This window comes from Pseudophryne corroboree, chromosome 9, assembly GCF_028390025.1.
Source record: "Pseudophryne corroboree isolate aPseCor3 chromosome 9, aPseCor3.hap2, whole genome shotgun sequence".
In the NCBI taxonomy this organism is placed as follows: domain Eukaryota; kingdom Metazoa; phylum Chordata; class Amphibia; order Anura; family Myobatrachidae; genus Pseudophryne; species Pseudophryne corroboree.
In genome coordinates, this window is record NC_086452.1 from 232,884,401 (window position 1) to 232,900,870 (window position 16,470).

The 16,470-nt window shown below is 45.3% G+C and overlaps 1 protein-coding gene across 4 annotated transcripts in view; it reads right to left on the reverse strand.

Moving 5' to 3' along the window:
* LOC134957932 (complement factor H-like) overlaps positions 1–16,470 on the reverse strand; it is a 1,300,757-nt gene that overhangs the window by 228,439 nt on the left and 1,055,848 nt on the right. The gene's annotated exons all lie outside the window — the stretch shown is intronic.

Below are 16,470 nucleotides of genomic sequence, written 5' to 3' on the forward strand. Positions count from 1 at the left end.
CCCCCTGCATGTCACCTCCCGGGGCTGGGAGGTGACGGAAGCTGCCACAAACCTTGTCCTGCGGACCATCACTGATCGCAGGACACCCCTGGCATCGCTCTGTGATACTAATCGCATATGTTAGTACATGCGCGATTAGCATCATTGCGTTGACCAGCGATGACCAGCGATCAGTGACAGTACATCCCTCCCGCAGTCAGAAGCAGCATTACAATGATGCTGCTGGGTGCAGACATGTAGTCAGGTTCAACTTGCTGCTAGAGAGCTGGGATCCAGGGGCCTGGAGCAGGTACATCAGGGCTATGAAGAGTGACTATGGGGGTGCCATAGTTACATCTACCTCCTATGTGCCTTCATGTGACTTGATGATACACGTGTCGGCATGGAGGAAGTGCTGCGGCACTATGCAACGCAGCCTGATAGCGGCAGCTGTACCTGATTAGACCTGCAGCCGCTGCCATTGCAGTGTAAAAGGAGGATGTCTCGTACAGAGACATCCTTCAATTTATTGCTTGATGAATTCAGTGGCACCCTCCAAGGGCCAGAGCCCCTAGGTCGCTGCCTAAAGCTGCCTAATGGAAGAGCCGGCCCTGACACTACTGTATGTAAATGAAGATCAGCTAGACAACTGCATTCGCTTTGATAGAGACACGAGCTCATATGTAAATGTTAGCAGTGATCCCTTCTTATTGGTTTTGCCTATGCTGTGCTATGGTACTTGGGACGTTCACATACTACAGCACAGATTCTCTAACCTACGGGACCTCATTCCTGCTGTGTATTTTAGATAGTAGAATGAGATGCTCCTGCAGATTTACCCTGATTTATGTAAAACCTGTGTGCACACTTCTATTGAATGTAAAGGTATAATAGATGAAACAAAAATAATTAATAAAGTGTAAGAAAACAAAAAAGGCATTCGCACTTTGGGAATCAAACCCGGGTCTCTGTGCATGGGGAATGGTACATTTCACTGCTCAGCCAGGATGCCCCATGGGATATATTGGACTTTGACCAGTACAGTATCTGTAACGTCTATGAACTACAGTATTGATTTAACACGTTAGTTGCAACTGTATACACTATTTTTATTTATTTATTTATTTATTGCTTTGTCTACGGGAATTGGATGCTCACATACAGTGACACGGCAATGGAGCAGTGTTTTAGTACGTTCGTTTGTGTCTGTATAAACTTTTTTTTTATTGACTCTCTCCGTCTGACCATTGGTTTGTATGTACAGTATACAGTAATATTACAGTCATTGCTGACCATTTGCCAGAGCTTGTAGATCAATCAACCGCTATTTGCTCTAAAGTACTGGATTAGTGGAGCATTAGACACCCAGTGGTGGAGATGTGTATTGCATGCTGAGTATGTAGTCGTGCCTCAACGCGCCTGTCAGGTGCATAGACTTAACAACCTAAGATATCGCCTAGGTGCGACTAATCCTCCATTTAGGCAGAGAAATGGCAAAAGATGAGGGAGGCTCCATCAGTCCTGATAAAAATGCAAGTATAAAGCATTGAAACATTGACAGAAAGAATGGCTACAGAGTCCTCTTTTTCTAAATGCTTGGAGTGCTGCACATGATGGTATCGTATATATATATATTATTATTATTACATTTTATTTATAAAGGTGCCACAAGTGTTTTGTAGCGCCGTATAAAGGACAGTACAAGGAGACAAAACTTAGCATTACAGTAAATAAATAACAAAAATAGAGTACAGGCAGGGGTGTCAGAACATTTTTGGTTGGGGGGGCAAGATATAATCTCATTTCGGCGCACCTAAATTGCTGAATCGCTAAATGTCACCGCCCCCAAGAGTGCCTTTGGGAGACTGCCATACAAAATTAAGTGTAGGTAAATGTTTGACACTGACATACAATACAGCACGGGTATTCCACATGTGGCCCTCCAGCTGTTGCGGAACTACAGATCCCAGCATGCCCTGCCATCGTTTTGCTATTAGGACATTAGGCCAGGTCCACAGAAAATACATTGAAAATGCCAGATCCACACTAATAGGTAAATGTATTATAGCGGCATGCATCGTGCCGCTATAGTACTTCCTGCTTCGCCACAGTACAGAGGCGAAGCAGGAAGAGACATCAACAAGATGTATGAACATCTTGTCTGACGAAGCAGGGGGGTGAAAGCTCACGCCTCCGCGATGTCCACCTGAGCTCACAAGTAATCAGCTCAGAGCTGACGTGCTATATCTCCTTCCCAGATGACTCCTCTGCGCATGTGCAGGATCTCGCTACTCACACGGGATCCCCAGCGCACTCCGGAGTCGGCACCCGCCACAGTCAGGGACAGCTCTGTCCCTGCTGTGGTCTATGGGCATCACCACCTACAGCTGTCAAAATCGACAGCTGCAGATGTCGGAACGGTCAGCATCGCACAGCCCGCACATATCGGCCTGCTATCTTCAGATGGCAGTGCCGATATGGACAAGGTCGTATGGCGCATAACGTGCGCTATACCGCTTCTCCTCCATATCGCAAGTTAATACATTTACCCTTAAATTCCTACACCCAGAAAAGCCGAATACAGTACATACTATTTTTTTGGCTGCCTCATGTACAAATTTAGCCACGCTCATCATCACAACATAGATGGCATGCACGCCATTGACTTCAATTGTGCAATCACTAGCTGAATATCTGGTTGTTTGATGTCACTCTAGTTTCCCACCACGTGCCCCATGTAGCAGGGAGAGTAGATCAAGCACTAGCAGTGACCAGTGCAGTGATGGCGCTGAGGTGACTGACAGTAGCGGCCATGGCTGGTTAGACCTGCGGCAACTGTTGGGTGTGCTGTAATTGCAGCATGTCCATCACTTAGAAGAGAGAAGCCACTTAATGCAACTAATTTCCTGAAATGAATACTGCCACCGCGATCTGGCATGGGGCTAGTTGCGCAAATACTTGAATTAGCTACCGGTCACCTAAGATGGGGCTAACGCTCTTAAACTACCACATGCGGTAAGGTCAGCTATGGCTAGCGTCACCACCTGTATCTGCTGGTATGAGGACTGGTGGGGAAAACGAGCGGTACTGAACAACTACTGTAAGTTGCTGCACCTTTTTTTCTTTCTCACAGGTGCCATCACAGCATATATGTAAACAGATATTTTACACTACACTTTTTTGTAAGAACCTGAGCAATCATTACCCTACAGATGTAGCCACGCTCATCGTTGCCATGATGTGTGGCGCAACTGGTGTGCCCACGTCTATGGCGCACATGCCATAGACTTCAATCGTGTGATTGCCGACTGCACTTAGTCACAGTTCAGCACGTACGCATTGCGGCAACGAAGAGTGTGTGTGTACATCTGTAAATCCTTATCACCCCCTTAAAGAACAGTAGTGGAACCACCATATAATAGAATGATTTTTTTAAACTTCTTAACTAGTTATCTCATTTGGATGGTAATGATATCCTGGCGGACGAGATGCCGGCTGGCAATAAACCGACAGCAGCATTCAAGCTGCCAGAATACCGGGCAAGCGCAAAGAGTCCACTTTTTTTATTCCCACTCTATGGGTGTCATGGACACCCACAAGTGGGAATACCCGTGGTGAGCGCTGTTGGCATTCCCGGCTGTCCGGATTTCGGCGTCGGGATCCTGAACGCCAGGATCCTGAGAGCCGGGATATTAACTACATCCTGTCTCATTACTAACATTAGCCCTCATTAATCAATTAATTTAATTAATATATTAACCCCCTCATTACCCCCATAATAATAACAATAATAATATGAATAATACTAATAAGCCCCTTATGTTCATTTATATTTATTATTTATCCTTTAACCAACCACCCTTTCAACATACCTGTTGTTGGGACAGCATGGGTCAGAATATCTTTCTGTGGTGTTGCTATGGTGCTCCTGCTGCAGCCAAGGGCAGTGGTACCTGCTTTTAGGGTTGGTTCTAAATCCGAGTGGGAGAAGGGACCTCTGATGTCACTAGGGGAGGAGCCACATCACCAGAGGGAGGAGCTATGGCCGAACAGGGTACCTGAAAAGTTTGCTCGCCTCCGGGTTACTAAAGGTAATAGTTGGTTGGCGTGGATAGCAGTGGGCATATCCCACCCGCCTAGCTCCTCCTCGTGGTGTCATGGCTCCTCCTCCTGACATCAAAGATCCTTTAGGCCACTTGGATCTAGCATTTACCCTGCCTTTTATATGCCTTGTGAGGTGTCCTCAAACTGACTTGTGGGTGGAGCCACCGAGGAAGCTGTACCAGGATAAGAGAAGAAAATGCTGGTGGCATAATGGAGAAGAGATCGGGGGTCCAAGGGATGGAGCCTGAGACAGTGTGGTGGCAGGAGCAGGAGGAGGAACTTGGGTGCAACGCAGCGTTATAGGTGAGGCTGGCTGCCGGGATAACAGGAAGTAGGAGGAGCACAATGATGGTGCAGCACCGGTTACACATTCCCTGCACTGCATAACTGACTCACTGAGCAGAGGATGCAATGTGCGGTCTTTCACCTGACCGCACATCGTTCCTCCCGTCCCGTACATGACCAGCGCCTCTCTGTGAGTGGATGGCGGGAGGAGGAGCCTGGGAGCGATGCACAGCAGCAGTGCATCGCATTGTAGGTGAGCCTGGCACCAGGATCACCAGGGAGTAGGAGGAGGATCACAATGCTGTGGCGCCTACGGCTACTGTTCATATACACTGCACGGAGTGGAGAGATGCAATCTGCGGTCTTTCATCTGACCGCACTTCGCTCCTCCCGTCTAGATCGGCACCTCTGTATGTTTGGGGGGGGGGGCGAGCTGCCCCCTTACCCCCCAGTTCCGACGCCCCTGAGTACAGGTAACAAAGAGCACCACAATTCTCAAAACATAATACAGCTATGATGTAAGGAGCGAGCTAGTAATCATCATACTACTTGGGGCTGGCGGCCATAGATAGAGATGAGCCTTTACCAGCAGGAGAAAAAGCTGGTAAAGATGGTCGCTGAGTAGGAGAGAGCTACAAGTGAAATGTGTCAAAAAGAGGGCTTTGATAACAAGAGGAAAGAGCTAACAATCTAGTGGGAAGGAGCGACAGACAGATGACATGAGGTACAAGCAAGCGGGAGGTAGCCTGATGGCAGTATGTAAGCAAAGCAGAGATGTTCAAGGCATGAGGCAGGGGGATGGAGGAGCAGCCTCACGACTAGGTTATGCATTGGAGGGGTACGCTTTGATGAATAGGTGGGTTTTCAGTGTCTGTTTGAACGCAGTGTGTGTATGTACACATATATGCATTTATATATATATATATATATATATATATATATATATATATATATATAAAAAAGCATATATATTTATACACTGCTCAAAAAAATAAAGGGAACACTTAAACAACACAATGTAACTCCAAGTCAATCACACTTCTGTGAAATCAAACTGTCCACATAGGAAGCAACACTGATTGACAATTTCACATGCTGTTGTGCAAATGGAATAGACAACAGATGGAAATTGTAGGCAATTAGCAAGACACCCCCAATAAAGGAGTTGTTCTGCAGGTGGTGACCACAGCCCACTTCTCAGCTCCTATGCTTTCTGGCTGATGTTTTGCTCACTTTTGAAAGCTGGTGGTGCTTTCACTCTAGTGGTAGCATGAGACGGAGTCTACAACCCACACAAGTGGCTCAGGTAGTGCAGTTCATCCAGGATGGCACATCAATGCGAGCTGTTGCAAGATGGTTTGCTGTGTCTGTAAGCGTAGTGTCCAGAGCATGGAGGCGCTACCAGGTGACAGGCCAGTACATCAGGAGATGTGGAGGAGGCCGTAGGAGGGCAACAACCCAGCAGCAGGACCGCTACCTCTGCCTTTGTGCAAGGAGGAACAGGAGGAGCACTGCCAGAGCCCTGCAAAATGACCTCCAGCAAGACACAAATGTGCATGTGTCTACTTAAACGATCAGAAACAGACTCCATGAGGGTAGTATGAGGGCCCGACGTCTACAGGTGGGGGTTGTGCTTACAGCCCAACACTGTGCAGGACGTTTGGCATTTGCCAGAGAACACCAAGATTGGCAAATTCGCCACTGGCGCCTTGTGCTCTTCACAGATGAAAACAGGTTCTCACTGAGCACATGTGACAGACGTGACAGAGTCTGGAGATGCCAAGGAGAACGTTCTGCTGCCTGCAACATCCTCCAGCATAACCAGTTTGGCAGTGGGTCAGTAATGGTGTGGGGTGGCATTTCTTTGGTGGGCTGCACAGCCCTCCATGTGCTCGTCAGAGGTAGCCTGCCATTAGGTACCGAGATGAGATCCTCAGACCATTTGTGAGACCATATGCTGGTGCGGTTGGCCCTGGATTCCTCGTAATGCAAGACAATGCTAGACCTCATGTGGCTGGAGTGTGTCAGCAGTTTCTGCAAAACGAAGGCATTGATGCTATGGACTGGCCCGCCCATTCCCCAGACCTGAATCCAATTGAGCACATCTGGGACATCATGTCTCGCTCCATCCATTGCACCACAGACTGTCCAGGAGTTGGCGGATGCTTTAGTCCAGGTCTGGGAGGAGATCTCTCAGGAGACCATCCGCCACCTCATCAGGAGCATGCCCAGGCATTGTAAGGAGGTCATACAGGCAATTGGAGGCCACACACACTACTGAGCCTCATTTTGACTTGTTTCAAGGACATTACATCAAAGTTGGATCAGCCTGTTGTGTTTTTCCACTTTCATTTTGAGTGTGACTCGAAATCCAGACCTCCATGGGTTAATAAATTTGATTTCCATTGATCATTTTTGTGTGATTTTGTTGTCAGCACATTCAATTATGTAAAGAACAAAGTATTATGGGGCAGATGTATTAACCTGGAGAAGGGATTAAGAAGTGATAAAGCAGTGATAAGTGCAAGATGATAACCCACCAGTCAATCATTACGGATTTGAGAAAAGACAGAAGCTGATTGACTGGTGCATTTATCACTGCTTTATCACTTCTTTATCCCTTCTCCAGGCTTAATACATCTGCCTCTATATTGGAAATGAAATAGCATAATAGGTGCAGGCACTGGCACAATTCTGGCAATCCTGGCCATTTTTATAAAGCAGCAATAAGGTTGGTTTTGCCTCAGAATCACATGGATACCTACATCACACCGGCTATTATAGTTATCCCCATGTGGTAGATTCACTAAGCAGTGGCATTTTAAAGCAGTAGAGCTGTGCATTTAATGTTATTACCCTTTGAATCCCATGGCCAGAACTAACAACAGGCTTTGAAAAACTGTATTTTAGATGTAACTCTTTATATGCTTTTAATACAAAAATATCTGCCATAACATCACATGCCGGGCATATCACCAGTTTGTCTGCAAAAATGTAATGAAATTGTCTATTCTGTACATAGCTTTACTTTTTGTGAATTTTCATGTATTAAGAGATTTTCTTCATCAGTTTTAATCAAGTTTAAGTTTAATTTAGCTCTGGGTTTGAGAAAAAGTGAGTGTGATATGAGACTGTGGCTGCCTAACAATGGACATCAAACTCCGATCTTTTTTTAAAAGATCAATAGATCAATTTTAATATCCAATACATTATGATTATGATTTTTGCATTGATTCTGGAGACATGATGTATTAGTAGAACTGATGCTGCAGCAGCGATACTTACCTGGTCCCCAACTTTTCATTAGTTTTTTCCTATTTTTAATGGTACATGTGCAAACCTTTCCTAACCCCTTACAATGCATGAAAGAAAATATCAATATTAGAGGAGATCAATATTTTCCTAATCATCCTGTGCAGTAAGTGAAGACAGGGCGATTCTGCATTGATCTGAAAGATCAATGCAAGACCATTGATTGGACGTCCTGATGGCTCCTTCTCTGGCATTCAGAGCCCGGCTCATGCATAAATGCAGCATCCCTGCAGTAAGCGTGACAGACAGGAGAGACAGACACTCACTGCAGGGACTGATTTTTTTACATCAATTCTACTCATACATTATGTCTCCAGGCAGGTCTGTGTTTCCCATCCAGACTGTGATGGGCACCTCAGCTGCAGATTTGGGGCATTTGCACAGTATGATGATATCAGGTGCCAGGTTGGCATGCTAATACAGTCTAACATGGTAAATATCAAAGTGGGCAGAATAGTATGATATTCCACAATTCGAGATATTGGGGGTAATTCGGAGTTGACCTCAGCAGGAACTTTGTTAGCAGTTGGGCAAAACCATGTGCACTGCAGGGGAGGCAGATATAACATTTGCAGAGAGAGTTAGATTTGGGTGGGTTATTTTGTTTCTGTGCAGGCAGGGCTGTTTCTAGGCAATTTGGCTCCCAGTGCGAGATTTAAAAATGCGTCCCCCCATGACATAAAAAAGTGCCCACCCCCCACACACACACCTAGATAAAAAAAAATCTTGCGCGCGCACCCGGCAATGGGGCGTGGCCTCATCTAAATGGGTGTGGACTCATTTAAATGGGCATGGCCTCATCTGAAAAGACTACCTCACATTCCAGTTTTTGACCCTGCTCCAACAGATCACGACCACCACAGGAAAAAAAAATTCTACCATATTAAGCCCCACACAGTAATGCCCCCTGCACCATATTATGCCACACACCGCAATGCCCTTATACATAAAATCCCCACACTACGGCAGGCAAGAGTCCCCATTTCACACATTACGACCGGTGTCCCCATTTTACACATTGAGAGAGAGAGAGAGAATACTTACATAGGCGATTACCGCTCTTCGGCCCGCCTCACCAGTCCCTACTCGCGCCTGCCTTTCCCTCTTCCTAACTTGGATCCCCCTCTGTACTCCGCTCAGTGGGGGGGAGTTTCGCGGAGTGATGGGGTTGCGTCGTAACGTAACGATGCAACCGCGTCATTCTGTGAAACTCCGCCCCCCCCCCGAGCGGGTTACTCTGGGAGAAATAGGAGGGGGAAGCAGGGAGCCACAGTTAGTGCCGTGGCAGGCGCCCAGTGCGGTTGCACTGCTCGCCTGCCCCAAGAAACGGCCCTGTGTGCAGGGTAAATACTGGCTGCTTTATTTTTACACTGCAATTTAGATTTCAGTTTGAATTCACCCCACTCGCTCATCTACTCTTCTCTGGTGCACCAAGCTGTACCAAGTTTGATTAGCATAAGCCTTTCATCTATAGTTCTCAGCTGCAATACAATACAGAGAGAACAATACAGCAGGGGATTAAGTCTGACAGCACTGGTTCAATTAATCCTATTAAAGGGATAGATGAGCAGGGCTCCATCTGCATATTGTACAATTTGCCAAAACACATCATGCCTGAAAGCTACTGTGGGACCAAAACTCCAAGCATGTACTGGAATGTACCATGATTATACATTACCATCAAGAGGGGGATACAATCACCCGGGACTGTGATTGTTTATCTGCCATCATTTTGCCTACATCTTGCACAGGGCGAACTGGTTAGCATATTAGTGGTCAGGATGCCGGCAGTTGTTAAACCAATGCCGGAATCCTAACATTGGTCAGAAGACCAGCACCATGATACTGATATGGATCCCAATGCCGGTGCCGGAATCCTGACTGCCAGCATCCTGATTGTAAGGATGCCGAAAGGGTTAGGTTCAGGCTGTGGGGGAGAAATAGGTTTAGGCTGTGTGTGGAGGGTTAGGCTGTGGGGTGGAGGGGTGGGAGGGAGGGTTAGGCTGCGATGAGTGAGAGTTAGGCTTATGCACCACTGGGGATGGTTAGTCAGTCTGCAGAAAGGGGTTAAGGTCAGGCTGCGGGAAGGGTTGGTTAGGGGGTAGGTGGTTAGGGTTAAAGTACTTACCTAACAGGTGTTGGAATCCTGCGTGTCAGGATGCCACTGTCTGTATTCTGACCACCGGCATCCCAATACCATCTTAGCATGGGTTCTTAAACTTGGGGTCTATTTACTATGCCCTGGATAGAGAAAAAGTGGATAGAAATAAAGAACCAAACAACCAGCTAATGTCATTTTTCATATGTAGATTTTTAAATGTAACAGTGTACCTGACGGGTGACATAGAAAACGTGAACTGTGTGGGGTCTGAAGGACTGAGTTTGAGAACCACTGCAGGTAAAGGGGCAGCCCACTGGGACTGTCATGGATGTGTTTGTCTGTGGAACACGACAAGGGGTTGTAGCTGGAATAAAGTCTGAGAGGATCAGACCAATAAGATCTATTGTAGGACTTTCTCGTAGGACAGATGAATATGGAGATCCGAGGAATGGGGAGAAATTGGAACTATGAGAGTTCTTCAGGTCGAATCACTAATCAATGCGACCGCAATAACCCCGGTGGTGGCACTGTGCATGTGCATGTCACATCCTGCGCATGTATGTGCAGTTAATGTGACTGGGTCTGATTTACAGGCAGAGGTGTTCGTGGGGCAGGTGGTGGGTCAGCAACCGAGCATTTTTGAGGTGGCATCGAGGAAACTGGGGCATGTCGACGGTATTTTTTGGGCAGCTGCATGTCGTCACATGCAGCCGCTCCTATTGAAAAATGGCAACGTGTCTCCAGCTGTCACAGCCAGGCAGGAGCAATCTACATTTTCTGCAATCACACTCTAATTGCGGTGCAATCACAATTACAGTGTAATCGCAGAGGGAGGGCGGCTGTTAGCATGCTGGGTGGCCTTGCCCTGCAATTGGGCGGCCCCAAGCATGCGATTGAAAGGACTGCAGATTCTGCTAAAAAGCAATTTTTACTGAATAGGGTCCTATAAATAGGGTACACAGACAGGACAGTCCTGAGTGCCTCCAACACCAGAACTAAGGTAACTGGAATATTACAAATCACATGGGAAGTTGAGTAACATTTCACAGAACTTGAATACTCTAGTACTTTACTGGATTCGGTAGTCTGGAACTTGATAGCCGAGAGATAAATCCCAGATATTGAGTATTCTGAAACCAGACTGGATCCAGTAAATGGGAATCAGAGTCTTGTACTGCAACGCTAGAAAGGATAACTGGAATTGGAATGGAGTCATACACTTGATCCGGAAGAGAGTCGGAGACTAGAACTTGAGAAGTAGTTGTAGACTTGAATCTATGTTGCAGTTGAAGACTCGATCTTGTATTATAGTTAAAAACTTGAGCCAGAATAGCGGAACTGGGATTGAACTAGCATAGTGGAACCGTAATTGAACTGGAAATGTGGAACCAAGAATGAATTGGAATACAGAAACAGAGATTGAACCAGAATTCCCGAAACAGATCAGTGAACAGGTATAATGACGATGTAACTGTGTATTAGCTACAAATCTATAGGGAATCTGTAGGGAATCTCTAGAACTGTGCACTAGTCACAATGTTATAGGATACCTACAGGAGAGACACAGCTATGCTGAAGATAACAAAGCACTTGAAGTTTGAGAGTGCCCAGGAAGCTCCATTTTTACTCATGGCTGTTCAGGGATTGGATGAGAGTGTTACATGATCGCAGACTGGCTTCTGGTAGGTGTTTGACTGATCACCTGATCTAGACTGTTATCACTGATTCTGGAGGGAATTCTGGCATGAACTATACCGGAGAGAGATGAGCAATACATCTACATGACCTCTGCAGTTCAGATCCAACACTACCAGATAGACTGCAAACACTGCTGTAATCAGGAATCTACAGACTTCACAGACAGATAAAAGTCTCAGGTGCATAATCAGCTTGGAAAGAAATTCAACAATTAGTAACACAGACACATGCTGCTGCTTGTATGCTGAACAGATCTCTCAGGCAAATCTGGATATCCAAGCCTGAAAGACAGATGCATACCTCCCAACATGACCCTCTCCAGGAGGGACAGAATGCTCTGCTCATGGACTTCACTCTTAATGTATGATTGCCATCACCTGTGCTGAAACAACTTTATTATCCATTAACTTGTTCAAAACAGGTGATGGTAATCATACATTAAGAGAAAAGTCCTAGAGCAGAGCATTCTGTCCCCCCTGGAGAGGGTCATGTTGGGAGGTATGCAGATGGAAGAGGTACTGTAAGTCACAAAGCAAACTAGTAGAATATGAGAGTCATAGTCAGGATTGTGACAGTACTCCACCACCACCATCACCATCAACCTTTTAGGAGTGGCCTCAGGACACGTCCCTTGCCTAGTGAAACTACTAGTAATGGAAATATTCAACAAAAGTGACTTGAGAAGAATAATTTAAGAATTTTGTTGATGCCTCCTCTTTCTACTAAAATTTTCTGATTTAACCAAAGAGAGTGGAATTTCCTGTAAAGAGAAAACTTAATCGAAGAACATGGGACCTTCCAAGAAGGAAGTAACATCATGAACTGGATCAGAGCCAGAGTCTGAGTGCAAGTCTAATGGAAGCATGGAATCTTCTTTTTTGAGAGTTTGATTACCCAGAGAATCCTTGAAGTAGCATGAAGCGGAAAATCCAACAAATGTAATATTTAGAAGACTCACAGTTTTGAGAGGACAGAGAAATGCACTGACGTTTTAAGTCCATTGGCTGGAAACATTGTGTTAACCTGGGAACGGATGTTTGATGACCAGACTGATGCCTATAGGAGGAAACACTTGAATCATACTTGAAAGGATAGAATGGTCTTTCTTTTGAAGTAGACTGTTGTAGTTTGCATGAAGAGGAAAACTGGGATCATTCTTGGGACAGGTGTTCTTAGAAGAGTATGGTTTTGTACTAAATTATTTAATTACAGTGCTACTTAAAGTCCATAAATCCTGGAGCACAAGATCATTTGATTAGAGGGTTAGCCCACTCCAAAGATGTTCCTCTAAAGGGCATAAACACATATTGTGTAATGTTAGAAAGAGTAAATCCACATGAAGGGTCTGACTCCATCAGGGAGAGGTATTGATCAACCAATGTTGAGTATTGCATTAAATCTCCATCAAAGTAGAGAGATGATGAAACATCAGAGGAGTTCAAGCTTGAAGCTTGCCATACACACGCAAAAGCTTAAATGGAATTAGCTTGAATAATGTCAGACTGGTGAGAGTAGGTCATCTCTGAAATTAGCTGGCTGGAGTCCCCAACTGGGACTAACAGACCTCATTGAGTCTCCTTTTGGAACAGGAAGCTTGAAGTCTCCACCTGGCTTGAGACACTGGAAACTTCCTCTGGAGATGCAGCACTTGCATCATCTACTGAAGCTAAGGACTCTGGTGAGTTTGATGAGTAAGTTAAATTGGAGCCCCTTTCAGGAATGATAGGCTGAAGTCCATTACTGGAACAGACAGATGGGAGCCCATTATGTGGATTCACAGATGGAATTGGCATAGTTTTGGGGACACTTGAGGGAATCAAATCTGGATTGAAATTGGACATAGTCAATCCAACTGAGACAAGAGGAGACTTTCAGTAGCACTGTAATTAAAGAATTTTATCCAAAATCATACTCTTCTAAGAACACTTGTCCAGGAGATCAGGCTCCTCTTCAGAGGCTGCAATGTCAAATGAGTCTCCATGGACTGTGGAATCAGACACCCCTTCTGGAGTGACAAGCTGGATTATTTTACTGAGATGAACAGGCGGTCATCCTTTATCCAGACAAATGGATAGAATTGTATTAAGTCCAGAGATACTTGAATTGGTTGAATCTGAAGGAGCCTTAATTGAGAATTCAGATGCCCTTCTTGGACCTGGGCCCTGCTGGCTTTTAACATGGTAATGCTCTCAGAATGTGGTGTGCAAGAGTCCAAGTCTGCCTCTGTGGTACTGAATACCCCTTGGGAGGTTAACAGACTAGACACTTCCTCTGGGATTGAAGGCTCAGGTGCTGAAGCTTCAGATTCCTTTGCTGGGTTTGAAGAACTGGACACCTCTTCCAGGGTTACAAAAGCAGAAGTCCCTTTTGGAGCTAAACTACAGGATGCCTCCTCTGGGACTGGCAATATCAGATGCTTCTCTTGAGGCTATGGGATCAGACACTCCACCTGGGGCTGGCGAGTCAAACACCTCTCTGATTAGGCTGAAGACAACAAACACTGCACTGGGAGTTGTGAGTGTCCAAAAAGCTCCTTTTACACCCCTGGCTATCCAGGGTTTGGATGAAAGTGTCATATGATAGCAGACTGGCTACTGGTTGGTGTTTGGCCAATCACTTTATCTAGACTGTCATGGCTGTGCTGTGCCCATCACTATTTCTGGAAAGAACTCTGGCATGAAGCATACTGCAGAGAGAATAGCAATAATTCCACATGATCTCTGCAGTTCAGATCCAGCACTATCGGCTAGACTGCAAACACTGCTGCAATCAGGAATCTGCAGACTTCATAGGCAGAGAAACTCTCAGGTGCATAATCAGCTTGGAAAGAGATTGCCCAATTAGTAACTCAGACACATGCTGCAGTTTGTATGCTGAAAAGATCTGTCAGGCAAATCTGATTATCCAAGCCTGCAAGACAGATGGCAGAGCCAGTAATTCACAAAACAAACTAGTAGAATATGAGAGTAATAGGATTTTGACAGGGACCTTCTATATTAGCTGTACTTTACCTTATTTATATTCTGAGTGTACTGTTTATTATACTCTTTTAAATAAATGACCAACCCATACCTCCCAACATGACCCTCTCCAGGAGGGACAGAATGCTCTGCTTCTGGATGTTCTCTCTTAATTCAAGATTGCCGGCACCTGTGTTGAACAGGAAATGGATAAGAAAGGTGTTTCAGCACAGGTGATGGTAATCATAAATTAAAAGAGAAGTCCAGGAGCAGAGCATTGTGTCCCTCCTGGAGAGGGTCATGTTGGGAGGTATGCCAACCATAAATATAGGTTTGGTATGTAATACTGGCTTTCGGGATGCCGGTGGTCACATGATCGACAGCGGTATCCTAACACTGAAGATCCCGAAATCGGATGGGGTAAGTATTATAACCAGCGTGGCCCACCACCTGCACGGTCTGGGCACGCCTGCAGTGCCCAGACCGTGCCCCCTAAATGGCGGCCAAATGCCGCCGGCCCGCCCCCTCCCACCCACCAACCACCTCTGCCTGTCAATCAACAGAGGTGATCACAGGGCTGAGACAGCCGTCGGCTGTCTGGCATGCGCCGGCGCACTGCGGCGCATGCTCAGTTCAGACCTGATCGGCTGCTGGGCGAAAACACACAGCACCGATCAGATCTGAATTAGGCCCAATGTAGGGCAAGTACATGGTATATAAACTATTAGCAGACATGTCACTAATAAGAATCAGGGTTGCCGAAACCAAGGGCTAGGTGCCGATGCAAGGTGCCGAAGATTGTCTAAGTAAGAGAAGAAAATGCACATGAGGGCAAAGGGCCCTGCTCGTGAGAGTTTACATTGTAAAGGAGAGAGGCAGACAGACAATGGTGACACAGGGTTAGGAGTAGAGACGGCTGGGTTTGATGAAGAAGTGGGTCTTGAGAGCCCAAAAACTAGGTCTCATACGTACAGTAAATAACCTTGATTTTTGATTATTCCTTTTTTCTCCCATTTTTTTTTAAACTAATGAAAATCATAACCTGCATGTCATTCTTATAAAATGTTTTATTAATTATGCTTTGAAAACTTTTTTCAGATCACATACAACTCAATCTAGTACATTCTCTGATTCATATTGAAATTGTGCACTCATGCTACTTGTTTAGTTGAAATATTAATAATTGTGTATGCAGGAAGAAGCTAAGGACTACCCAGTGTCCTAACACTGAATGTCTCCTTGCTGGTAGAAGTAACCATGTCTGAGTAACCGCACGCACCGATGTAACCATAAATCACTGACGGCAATTTTCAGATTGGCGTATCTGGAGAATCAACCGGCCAGTCATGACAACTTTTACATTCATGTTTTGCATCCATGATCAAGGACTTTGGGCCTAACTCAGACCTGATTGCAGCAGCAAAATTATTCTCTAATGGGCAAAACCAGGTGCACTGCAAGAGGAGGTGGTGGGGGGGGGGGGGGGGCAGATATACAGTAACGTGGGTGTGGGTGGCTTATTTTGTTTCTGTGCAGAGTAAATACTGGCTGCTTTATTTTTACACTGCAATTTAGATATCAGTTTGAACACACCCCACCCAAATCTAACTTTCTCTGCACATGTTATATCTGCCCCCCCCCCCCTGCAGTGCACATGGTTATGCCCATTAGAGTACAATTTTGCTGCTGCAATCAGGTCTGAATTAGGCCCTTAGCATCCTTGTAGGTAGTCTTTCAGGAATGTAAAGAGCTGACAAGTATTATTATTATTATTATTATTATTATTATTATTATTATTACTTATATATCAATACAAACATATCATCTAATCAAATAATGCATCAACGGGTGCAGAATTACATTAGAATTTGTAGGAAAGTTTTAAAAATAAAATAAGTGATTATCAGGAGTATAATATCCTCTGGAGTTTTACGATAGAACAAGTTCACTTATGACAATGTAGGGTAATTACAAAATCCCCTTGTCTTCTCCTAAGTATGTAGATACACAGTGGCGGAACTACCACCAGGG